This window comes from Chinchilla lanigera, unplaced genomic scaffold, assembly GCF_000276665.1.
Source record: "Chinchilla lanigera isolate Chin_1 unplaced genomic scaffold, ChiLan1.0 scaffold00013, whole genome shotgun sequence".
NCBI lineage: Eukaryota > Metazoa > Chordata > Mammalia > Rodentia > Chinchillidae > Chinchilla > Chinchilla lanigera.
Window position 1 is genome coordinate 29,752,795 of NW_004955414.1, and position 11,522 is coordinate 29,764,316.

General features: G+C 36.6%; 1 long non-coding RNA gene across 3 annotated transcripts in view; it reads right to left on the minus strand.

Annotated features, from left to right (window-relative positions):
- The window catches only part of LOC102023798, a 28,223-nt gene extending 17,222 nt beyond the window's left edge, over window positions 1–11,001 (minus strand). The window contains exons 1-2 of one of the 3 annotated variants that reach the window (XR_260213.2): window positions 10,845–11,001; window positions 2,273–2,442 (exon numbers count right to left, since the gene is read on the minus strand). This is a non-coding gene — a long non-coding RNA (uncharacterized LOC102023798). Of the gene's footprint in view, window positions 1–2,272; window positions 2,456–7,680; window positions 7,741–10,844 lie in introns of those variants that run through there. The other 2 variants (XR_260214.2, XR_001233139.1) reach the window with 2 other exon arrangements.
- Between the last annotated feature and the right edge of the window lie 521 nt (window positions 11,002–11,522).

Genomic DNA, 11,522 nt, shown 5'->3' on the forward strand with positions numbered 1-11,522 from the left:
TGTATATTGACTTTCTCAAGAGAAAGTTAATCATTAGGAGTTTTTTTCTTATAAAGAAATCAAGCCACATACTATATCCATGCTATGGAAATGAAGTTTCCCTTTGTATTTCAGTCTCTGAAATATTTCTTGATACTTATTTCCAATTCATAATTGTGTGGATCTATTTTCTCTGTCACTACATGTCTGAATTTTATACAAATACTTTAAATTTGTTCCTTGAATTTTATTGTTTTTTTCTGAAACCTGGTGTTCCTTGAATTTTAAACTAAATAGTTGACCAGTTTAAGTCTAAGAATAATTTAATGAGGCTGAATGTTTCCTGCCTTTAACATGCTTAATAACTTCCATTTTGTTTTACTATTAGTACTTATTTTTTGTGTTTCATTCATTTTTATAAAATAACTTCAAAGAAAATGTTCAAATTATTGTATAAATCAGTGCTTTACAGAGAATCCAGACAAATCTGTCAATGACAGATGATGCCATTACAGAAGTTTTGTTAATCGGCAAATGTTCAAGAATCTCAATTTGGACAAAGACAGAGGTGCTATAGGGTATCAGAAAGTTTCTTATGGTGATAAAAATACCATCCACTAAACACTGCTAATGGCAGATTGAGGATTTGGCTTTGATGTGTGGCAGCAGTAGGTTTGCCAATATGGAACTCCCGTCATACATCAAGTAGTGTTGAACTTGTGGCTCTCCCTAAGTGGGAGCTATTCCTATAAGATGTACGGAGTGATCACTCCTGATGCCCTCTTAAGAAAAGACTTTAAGGAGCTCAGTGTAGAAGCAGGAGGATTATTTGAGAAGCTGTTGCAATAATCGAGGAAAGAAATGATTGTGATTTGGACGAGGGTGATAGCAGTGAGATGACAAGTGGTTCAGTTCCTGAATAGTTTGATGTCAGTCACTTCCAATTTTCTGAGTCAAGAAACTACGAGCTTAAATTCAATTGAGAAATCACCCATCAAATAATTAGTCTCTCACTTCCAATCTGGGAGGAAGAGCCACTGCTGCATACGCTCTCCCTTCTCAGAGGGTGGCATCTGTGATATTTCTGGCTTCCGAGGTTTTCAGTCCTCACGTTATGGTGGCCACAGCCAACAGGTTTTGCTCTAAGTGCCTTTCCTTCTTATCTAACATATTCTAAATTTCTTAATTCCTATTTTCCCATAGGGTACCATGTTTTTGGCACGTACGCTAAAATATGGAGCTTTATCTAGTGCAATGGCCTCCATGTCTTAGGACCAATTGCTTTAAACCTGTGCCATAGGTGACACTCCTACTATAGCCTGAGACACCTGTTTCCATAGATGCCTTCCTCCTATTTCTTACAGTTGTTATTCAGTCCTAGAATTTAAGTCAGCAGGGTCCTGAATTAAGCCTGTTGTTTTAGTTACTCTTCTCATTGCTGAGACAAAATTCCCAACACCCAAAGTTAAAGGAGGAAAGGTTTATTTAGCTCACAGTTTGTAGAGGTTTCAGTCCATAATCAGCTGGCTCTAAGGAAGAGTAGCATCACAGAAGAGAAACAGTTCATGGCAGGAAGAAGGCAGCAAAGCAACAAGAAGATGACCACAACTCTTCTATCCCTTATATCTTATCCATGCTACTTAGGGCGGGTAGTATGCATACCCTTAATCCTAGTGCCCTTGATTCTAGCATGGCACCATGAATCAATTCCAGCATCACACACCAGATCCAGTTACCTCTGAAAAAGCCTCACCTATGACCACATGAACCTTTAGAGGGACTCTAAACACAAGTCATAACACTTGCTTTTGAAACCTGTTCTTCTGTAGGCCTAGTGTATTTCTATACCTATATTGTGCATTACTCAAGATCTTGTCTTTTCCTCACTTTGACTATTACAAGTCTTGAGAATCTCTTCTTTCTGCTATGTATTTCTCTGCAGCAAAGGGGTAAGCCTCTAGTATTATATTTCTCTCCTCTGTTCCATAACTATTTTTCAGAAAGACTAATCTGAGTTTATAACAAAAGACACTATAATTTAGTTTGGTCCCTTTCTTTCTGTGCCTATGATAAAGCTAGTACTATTTGCTGGCTTTGAGTATCACCTTTGCTTTTTTATACAGACATTTTTCTTTTTCTTTTGGTTTTCTGGTCCAACATGCTTTTTTAAAACACACACACACACACACACACACACACACACACACACTTCTAGGTTTTTCCTTGTGGGGTCTCCCAGAGTGAAATATGTAAAATCTATGCATTTTGTGTTTATTAAAAACAAACTTATAACCTTAACCTTCCTAAGCTGCAGTATTCCTCACAGTCTTCTTGTGGATCAGCATTGCACCCAGGTCTGGATTCCACTTGTCTTTCCCAGCCATGAAGGGCCAAGGCCATTACCACTTTGCTACTGGCTTTGCTGAGAGCGGACAAACACATGTGCTCTGCAGGCGGGAGTATCTAAAGGAGGACAGAAAAGGGAAAGCGCTTCAGTTATATTTGATCTTCATCGTGTGTTCCTCATTCTGTATGCATCCACGTCTGTCCTCTTTTCTTGGCAATTAGTAACTGTAGTGGTGGGTGCTATCCCATATGGAAGGAAATACCAGGAGTGAGGAATAAGTGTTAACCTATAACAATACAGTATATAACATACTTAGCACAGTCCCTAAAATGAAGTTATTATTCAATAAATGCTGAGTATTACATAAGCAAAATAACTGAGAAATTGAGATGAAAATTATTTTATAGTTTGTTGTTTTACAGACAGCTAAAGTAGTGGAAAAGTATAAATGGTAGAGGCAGAGTAACCAAGTATGTTCTACTACGTTAGATTTTTTCCCTTAGAGTAAGACTCTGTGCTTTAAATCATTTTAATCATCATCCTTGAACACAATCTCCCTCAGACATATAGCCTTCTTGGATATCAGGGCCACAGAATTAGATTAAACCTAATCTTTGGTTATGACACCTCTCCCTCCTTCTCTCTTTCCTTCCCTTCCCCTCCCTTCCACTCCCTCCTTCCTTCCTTCCTTCCCTCCTCCTCTCTGTCCCCTTTTTTCATCCTCCTTCCTAACTTGTCCCTTCTTTAAGGAAGTCTTAAACATAAATACCTCGATTGTCTTTATTTGTTGTGCTGAATTTAGAATTTGAATAAACATTGAAAGTAACAGACTTTCCACATCTGGAGGAAAAAAAGTGACATTTCTTTTGGTGTCCCCCAGAATTCCAAATGTGTCCCTTACAATTCTAAGCATGGTTTTGATTCAAACTTTGCCCTATTAGCCAACCTCAGGGAGTCTGGGTTGAGTTAGAGGGAATGTAACAAAACCTGACAATAGACAAGGCTAATGTGGTTTGTAGTTTCATTATGAAACTTCTGTGTTGTTCTGCTTTTCACCCAGTTGTGTCATAGAAAAACAACCAGACCAAAATTCGTTTCAATTTTTGCTAACTAGAGCAACACAAATACACAATTAGTATTTAAACATTCTGTATTGTAACTAACAATTTTTTACAAGATGTTAAAATTGAATTATGTACTTATTCATAAGCATTTTCTTACTTTCATTAAATTATAAATATGATCACACACACATGCATATGCATACATAACACATATAGTTGTCCCTCAGTATTAAAGAGACACTGATTCTGAGACCTTCCTTGGATACCAAAATCCAAGAGGCTCAGATGTCCTGTCTAACTGGCGGGATTTGCGTGTAAGCTATGCACATCTTCCTATATGCTTTAAATCATCTCTAGATTCCTTATAATACTTAACACAAAGGAAATGCTATGCAAATAGTTATACTGTATTGTTTAGGGCATAATGACAAGGAAAAATCTGAATACGCTCAGTGCAGACGTATTTTCTTTTCAATTTTTTTTTTTTTTGTCTTTTGAGACAGGGCGTCCCTGTGCAGTTCTGGCTGTCCTTGAGCTCACTTTGTAGCCCAGGCTGGTCTCAAACTTGCAGCAATCCTCCTGCCTCAGCCTCCCAAGTGCTGGGATTACAGGCACGTGCCACCATGCCTGGCTCTTCAAATATTTTTGATCTACATTTTGTTGAATCCAAAAATGTGGAATCCACATATATAAGGATATGATATTGTACAAAACTGCTTACGTTAAAACACAAACAAAATATTGAGACTTTATTCTATTATACAAGCAGTTAATACTCATTAAAGAAAAATTGTATAATAAAACTGAGAAAGTATTCAACAAAAGTTTAAAATTTGTCAAGGATTTCCAGTCTTCCTGTGTCTTCCTGTTACCTTTAACTCACTCATTTAGAAGTAGGTTGTGTTTACCCAGAGATAAATGATCTGTGGGTGCCTGGGCCTTATCACGACTGAGCTTGAGGTCCAGTCTTCTTTAGACTCCAGGTAGCTATACTTCTTTCCTTAGAGAGGCAGAAATTGGGAAGAAATCTTCCCACTTATGGTGTAGGGGAGCTGGCAGATGCCTAGGTGTAGTGCTGATGTTGCTAACTGAAGATAAAGAAACTACATCAAGATGCAGGTAGGAAAGGGCTATGGATATGTAATGCACTGGTGACTCATTGTAAATGTCACAAGATGGAGAAATGCACAAAGCACAGGCTTTTTAAAATCAGATTTTCTTGATACATTTTAGATATACATAGTGATCACATCCATCATAGGGAATTTGTACCTGTGCATGATATAACTTGAGTCTTTTCTCTCCATTCCTCTACCCTCCTGCCGTCCCCATTTACAAAAGCTCTGCTTCCATGTTTTCCTTTCTTTCTCACTTTTTTTTAACTTTCCTTTCCTCCTCACCTCTCTCTTGTTCCCCACCCCATTTGAACATTTTCTTTCTATTCCACAATACCTTTTATACATACAAACACAGTTTTTAAAAGGTTATTTTGAATAAAAATCTGAAAAGGGGATTTGAACAGAACATAGGTTGGTACTTTTTTTTTTTTTGGTGGTGCTGGGGATCAAACCCAGGGTCTTGCACATGCCAGGTAAGTGATCTACTGGTGAGCCATACCCACAGTCCCATGCAATTCTTAATAGGCATATGAAGTCATACAATGGTCATGTGTAAAGCTAGGTGGTGGTGATGAATTTGTTCTACTTGTACTTATGCACTGCTAATGGCAGACTTCCATTGGTTTCAGATAATCAAAACTACATTTTTAAGGTTCAAAAATAATTATGCTGGGAATTACACGAAAGAACTCAAGTTGCGAGACCTTCTAGAACCTACTGATAATTTAACCCAGCAAGAACTTAAAAGAAAACTATTTCAATTCTTCTGTAGTGCCTGAGGCAGCTGGACTCAAAGAAGAAACTGGCAGTCAGCTCAACAGTTCTGTTCTCTTCCACTGATAGAGCAAAACTAAACAGTTTGTATTTCTCTCTCAGTTATGTTTCTTACATATGTTTAGGTATATATCAAGTTTACAACAAAATTAATATACCATCATATAATCTATGCCTTTCATTTATCTAGCTGCCTACTCATTCATTCATTTCCTCTAGTAAATATTTATTTTGTACCTTCTATAAAGGAAAGAATCTTGTTCAAATGCCTCAAACTGTCATTGGAATATGAGTTTATATAATAAAATGAAACTTCTATGGGAAACTTGGGTTTTTTATTTACAAAAAGAATGAGTTTAAATCTAAAGAGCAAGCAGCATTCATTTTTCAAAACTAAGAGTTGTTTGTTTGCTTTTTAAAGAACACTCTAGCACTATCATGCCATTCTGAGTTATGAGTTTCTATTACTAACAAACAAATGAAAAAACTCTTCCCATGGTAAGGAACAGCAGTAGTAGATTTGTTTCTGACTCCTCTTGTGGCTTATTTCATTATATGATGAGTCACATTTTTTCCTTTGTTAGTGAGTTACAGAGGTTGAGAAAAATATGATGGGTATGTTTTATGTAGGCTACAAAAAATAAGTTGTCGTCCAGACTGTATATCTGGATACTAGGTCTCTCTCCACAGTCTTTTTTTTTTTTTTATTTTAAAGAGAAAAAAAATAAAACAACATTTCAAAACAAGGTAATAGGAGGGTAACAATGGTTAATACATTATGTATTGCTGTCTTTAGATTAGTTACTCGAGTACAGCTATCGGCATTTAATTGTTCAAGCAATATTGGCAGAATCCTTTCTTTTCAATGAACTAAGAGAAATTAGTAGTATAACTATCTTAAATCTCTTTCCACAGTCTTGTCAAGAATCTATTACCCACTGACAATGAGACATTTCTCAGCTAGTGCTCCATAGGCATTACCAACTCTATATGTATAAAACTGAAATCCAGGTAGTCTCCCACAAACCTATCTCATTGAATGATCCCTTCTGATTAATATTACCACCATTTACTCCGTTTTTTAAATTGGAAATTGGATACACATCTAGATCTTGCCAGTTCTGGGACTCCTGATAGTATTTGGGTCATCAAGTTCTGTTAATTCTATCTTCAAAATAGGTCTGGAATCGTTGCTACTGCTTTAGCATTTCATCTTGCCTGGAATATCACAAAGATCTGTAACATGATCTTCCTGCTTCTAGATACTCAGTGCTCTAGCCCAGCTTTTATGCTACCATTGGTGTTATCTTTTATACCAATTTCCCATGATGAATGTATTCAATATATGTAACAAACATATATGAATAAAAAATAAATTAACTCTCTCTCTTTCTCTTTCTCTGAAAATCATTGAATGGATCCTTATTCATTACAGGATTGAATCCAGTCACCCTAGCATGGCATTCACAACCCTTAATCTGGCTCTAACTACTATATGTAATCCTTTTGCCTGAAATGTCATTACTCTCTTGTGCACTTGGTGAACCCTCTACTTGTTTTTTAATCCTTAACTCAGTCTTATCTTCTCTAAAAAGTCTTGTTTTTTGTTTTTTGTTTTTTTTAAGAGTAGGAAAATTTATTTATTTATTTATTTTTTTTGGTTTTTCTCCGGTACCAGGAACTGAACTCACGACCTTGCACTTGCCAGGCAGGCGCTTTTGCCGCTGAGCTAAATCCCCAGCCCCGAGTAGGAAAATTTATTGAGGAATAGGAATGGGGAAATGGAATAGCTCCTGACAGACAGGAAGGGTCCCAAATGGGTTGTCCTAAAAAGTCTTTTAAATCAGCAGGAAGTTAGTACATTTGCTTATTGTACTGGGCTGTCCTTGGCTTGTTTTGAGATCCCCTCACCATCATTTTCTTCTTGCCCTTGTCCTTTAAGGCCCAACATTATTCAAATTTACTTGCCCTCCAGCTTTCTGGTATGGTCAAACAATGAGAGGCTCTGGAATAAGTACCAATGATACAAAGGAGCAATACTATGCGACTATTTCTATGCCTTCCTGTCTTCCAGGCCTTGAGTTGTCACAGGCCAACCTATTAAAATAGAGTTCCATTCAGGTAACCCTCTTCTATAGCTTTCTTTCTTGATTTTGGTAGTAACTCCTTTCCTTTGGTTCTTCGGGCCTAAGGGTAGGAACAATTTCTCAGTATTGATGCTTCATTATCCCCAACTCTGCCTACACCTTTGCAAATAAATCTTGTATTAAACTCTCTTTAATCACTCCTTTTAAGTACACCATCTATTTCCTATCCTAACTGCTTCACTCTTGTAGTTCCATTTAGAGATACCTCTTAACTGTACATAACACATTATATCCCAAATATTGTGGCTTACCTGAAGTCTGAATCAAAGGTAAGAATTGTTGTGGGTGGGTGGAAAAGAACCTTCTATTCCTAGGTGGGCTCTGCAAAAACAAAGGTAGGATGTGCAGGGGCCTGGGCAAGGAGAGACCTGTAGAATATATAGATAATCTGAGGGACACCAGAACCTTTGAGAATCAAGTAAAGAGTTGCCTGCAGGTTTAGAGGTCAAAAGAATCAATGTCAATCCAGTTTCAGCTAAAGTCTGAGATGCTTGGCCTGGCATTTGTCATCTATTGATAGAGTCTTTCTAATTTCATCTAGCAAGGAGCCACGAACTATAAGTAAGAAGATAATGGCTCTAAGACTTGAGTGAGGCTTCTCAAACTTCTAAGATTGTTTGAGGTGAGAATGAGGATCCCAGTAAATAGCACTTCTCCTTTCTGCCTGGATTTTGTATAAATTGAAAAATAAAAGATTAAAACAGACAGATAGGTAATGATAATAGTAATGATAGTGTAGATGTACAAAGCACTCATTTTTGTGCAGGGCATTATTCTAAGTGCCTTATATATATTAACTCATTCGTCACAACAACCCAGCATAGATACTATCAGTCCTATTTTGTAGGTAAAGAATTGAAACACAGAGAAATTATGCAATTTGCTCAAAGTCATATGGCTATTGAGTGACAAACTCAGAGTATAAACCAGTTTGATTTCAGAATTTATGCATCTAGCTACTATATTACACTGCCTTTTGAAAGGTTTTTTTTCCAGTACCAGGAATTGAACTCATGACCTTGCACTTGCCAGGCAGGCACTGTGCCACTGAGCTAAATCCCCAGCCCCTACACTGTCTTTTGAGAAGTAATGCATTTATTACAGATCAAATGGCTGTTGGAAAATGTAGCTTATATGAAGAAGAAGGATTCCTGAGAGTGAACTCCTAGGCACAGACAGTGCTGAACTTCTGTAGGTTTCCTTACATGGAGTCTGCCTCTAGAAAACTTAAGGTATGGAACAAGAAATCAATATTTTGCAGGCAGGCTGCAGAGCAGAGTGAGAAAGAGAGAGAATAAGAAGAAGGAGGAGGAGAGAGGAAGGGAGGGAGACAGACAGAAGTTCAAGGGGTTGTGTTATATGCACACTTTCCTTTACATTCATCCAACAGATTAAGTAATCTCTCATTCTTTAGGAATGGAAGTGTTGAGGGGTACAGGAAGTTTGGATATACTGCACTAGTGGAGCCCTTTCCACTGAGAAAGAAAAATCAGCACTTTGGAAGAGAGATTTTCTCCCAATGAACATCCCTATATTTACTACTTTTAAAGTTCCCAATAGCAGTGCTACATTGTTCATTGTATTATAATTACTGGCCTGTCTGTCTCTACTTCCTCTTTCCTTTCTCAGACACTATGTGCTTCTTAATAGCAGGAATCTTTTTCTATTAATCGCTGTCTCCAGCTACTGACATATGACAGTTATTCAATAATTGCTTGGTAAACAAAATAATGGATAAATAGATATTTCTCTCCAGTTCTCAGAAAAGAGAGAGAAGAATTTCTAATTGTATATATTAGTAATATGAAATAATAAGGTTCATTTTGGTATTTTGGTATGTATATTACATATTTTGACTAATTACATATGTAGATGTATATTACATATTGTGACTAATTTCATCCCCGTTATTTCTCTCCCTTTCTTCTTCTTCCCCCTGATCCATTTCCTAATATCTAAAAGTCTACCTTCTAGTTTCTTGTCATATGTCCTTTATTTACTCACTTAAAATTTGCTTAGATAAGAGAAAATATGTGCTTTTTAACTTTATGAGACTGGCTTATTTTGCTTAACATGATGGCCTCTGGTTCTATCCATTGTCCTGGAAATGATTTCATTCTTCTTTATGGCTGTATATACCTTTTGTGTATATATGCCATATTTTCTTTATCCATTCATCTAATACAGAGAATATAGTGCACCCTAAGATTAGTAGTTAGGTGAGAAATAGATTAGTTGCTTCAGAACTTCAACTACTTGGTTTCAATTCAGAAATCCAATTATTTGGATATAAATTTGAGGTGGACAAGCACAAAGATTACTGTTGTTTCTGTTGCCCTGATTCATGACTCTCCAGAGACTAGATTTAGAGCAGGTACAAGAAAAAACACAACCTGACAGTGTGACACATAACTTGATTATCCCTCATTTGGCAGTACGGAGGACATGGGCTTTGATGTCAACTTGGTTTTGGAAACCCATTTTGCAACTTATTAGCTGTGCGACTTCAGGCAGATTATGCTTGCAGTGTAGGAACTCGTTCTAATTGGTTTTAGGAAATTCCCCTCTGTGAGGACATCATCTGCTGTTCAGAAAGATTCCCATTTGACCACTTTTATAGACTTATTCATACCCTTGCCCATGGCCTACTTTTCTACTTTTGAAATATGTCTGATTTATCTTTTAGACATCAGATTCTGCCATCTGATAGCATGTGACTATCGAGAAATGTGATTATTACTCTATCTTCTTTGATTTATCCTGTTTTTCTAGTTTGAGATTGTATCTCAATTAACTATTTCCTTAGTTACTTATTGACTTAATGGAATTCAGCTTCATTGACATAATTTGTGAACTTTGGCTACCTCTAACATCTATTTCAACCACACAAGCTTGTCAAATTGCCCTGATATTTTTATTGCCTCTTTCAGAATCACTGAAGCTTACTATCAATGGTCACTACAAACTTTGTCAGTTATTTTAGTCTCTCAGTAGAGTTATCCAAATGTAGCATGTTTCCTTGACCAATTAAGCATACATATTTGGAACCAGGAAACATATTTCTGGGACTACTGTATAGAATTATTCAAATCACAAGCACCTAAAAATTGTCAGTTTTGATCAGGACATAGAATTAAGTATTTCAGAAAGCTTCAGCAAGCCCCAATTGTCCTAATATGTTAGAGGACAATTTTTGTCAAGTTGCTTTCATTTACTAATCTTTACATGGTTTTCCTATTCCAATGAAGCAAAAGCATTCTTGTGTTCACTGATTGTTGATTCATAAATTCAGAAACTATCCTCTGAAGGCTACTAAGTAGTAAGCAACGGTGATATTTTCTCACTATATAGAATTTCACAGTTAAAAACTGTTTTTGAAACCATTCTCTCATTAGATTTGAATAGAAGATCTTACCTGGGTATATCTTTAAACTACTGGAACAGTGATTCTCTAGCTGGTATTTTTGACATCATGTAGGTATGTTTCTGCCTCCAAGGCCATTGCTCATTCATTAATTAATTCATTCAACTAATATTTATTGAATCTCCATCTGTATTAAGCACTGTATTAGAAATTCTGGAAAAAAATGAATTTTTACATTTAAGACAACAATAAATATTTAAGGTTAACCACAAAAATGTGATGTTAAAATGGTGTAATATACAGAGTAAGCCAAAAAATGTATGCGCACTTCAGGAAAAGAAAAACTTGTATAAATATTGTAATACTAAATTTGTTGAAACATCATGAGATTTATACAAGTTACCTTTGGCCTCTACAGTTACAAAAGGTGCTCAGAGTAGTGGCCATTAGCCGTCAGACACTTATTATTGCTGCTTGGGTAACCTTGACCATTGAGATGCACATGCATTTTCAATTTCTCCTCTAAGGGCCAGCAGTGGGCTTTCTGAAATATGCGACATCCTCTAGGGTCCCCCATATGAGGGTAACACCATCTGTTGAAAAAAACATCATGCTATTCTTCTTTTCCTCAAGGGGTGTACATTTTTTTTGGCAGACTGTAGATTTACATGAAGAGCTAAAAGAATAGAGCAGGAGGAGAGGATAATTCTGACTTAAGCTTTATGATGG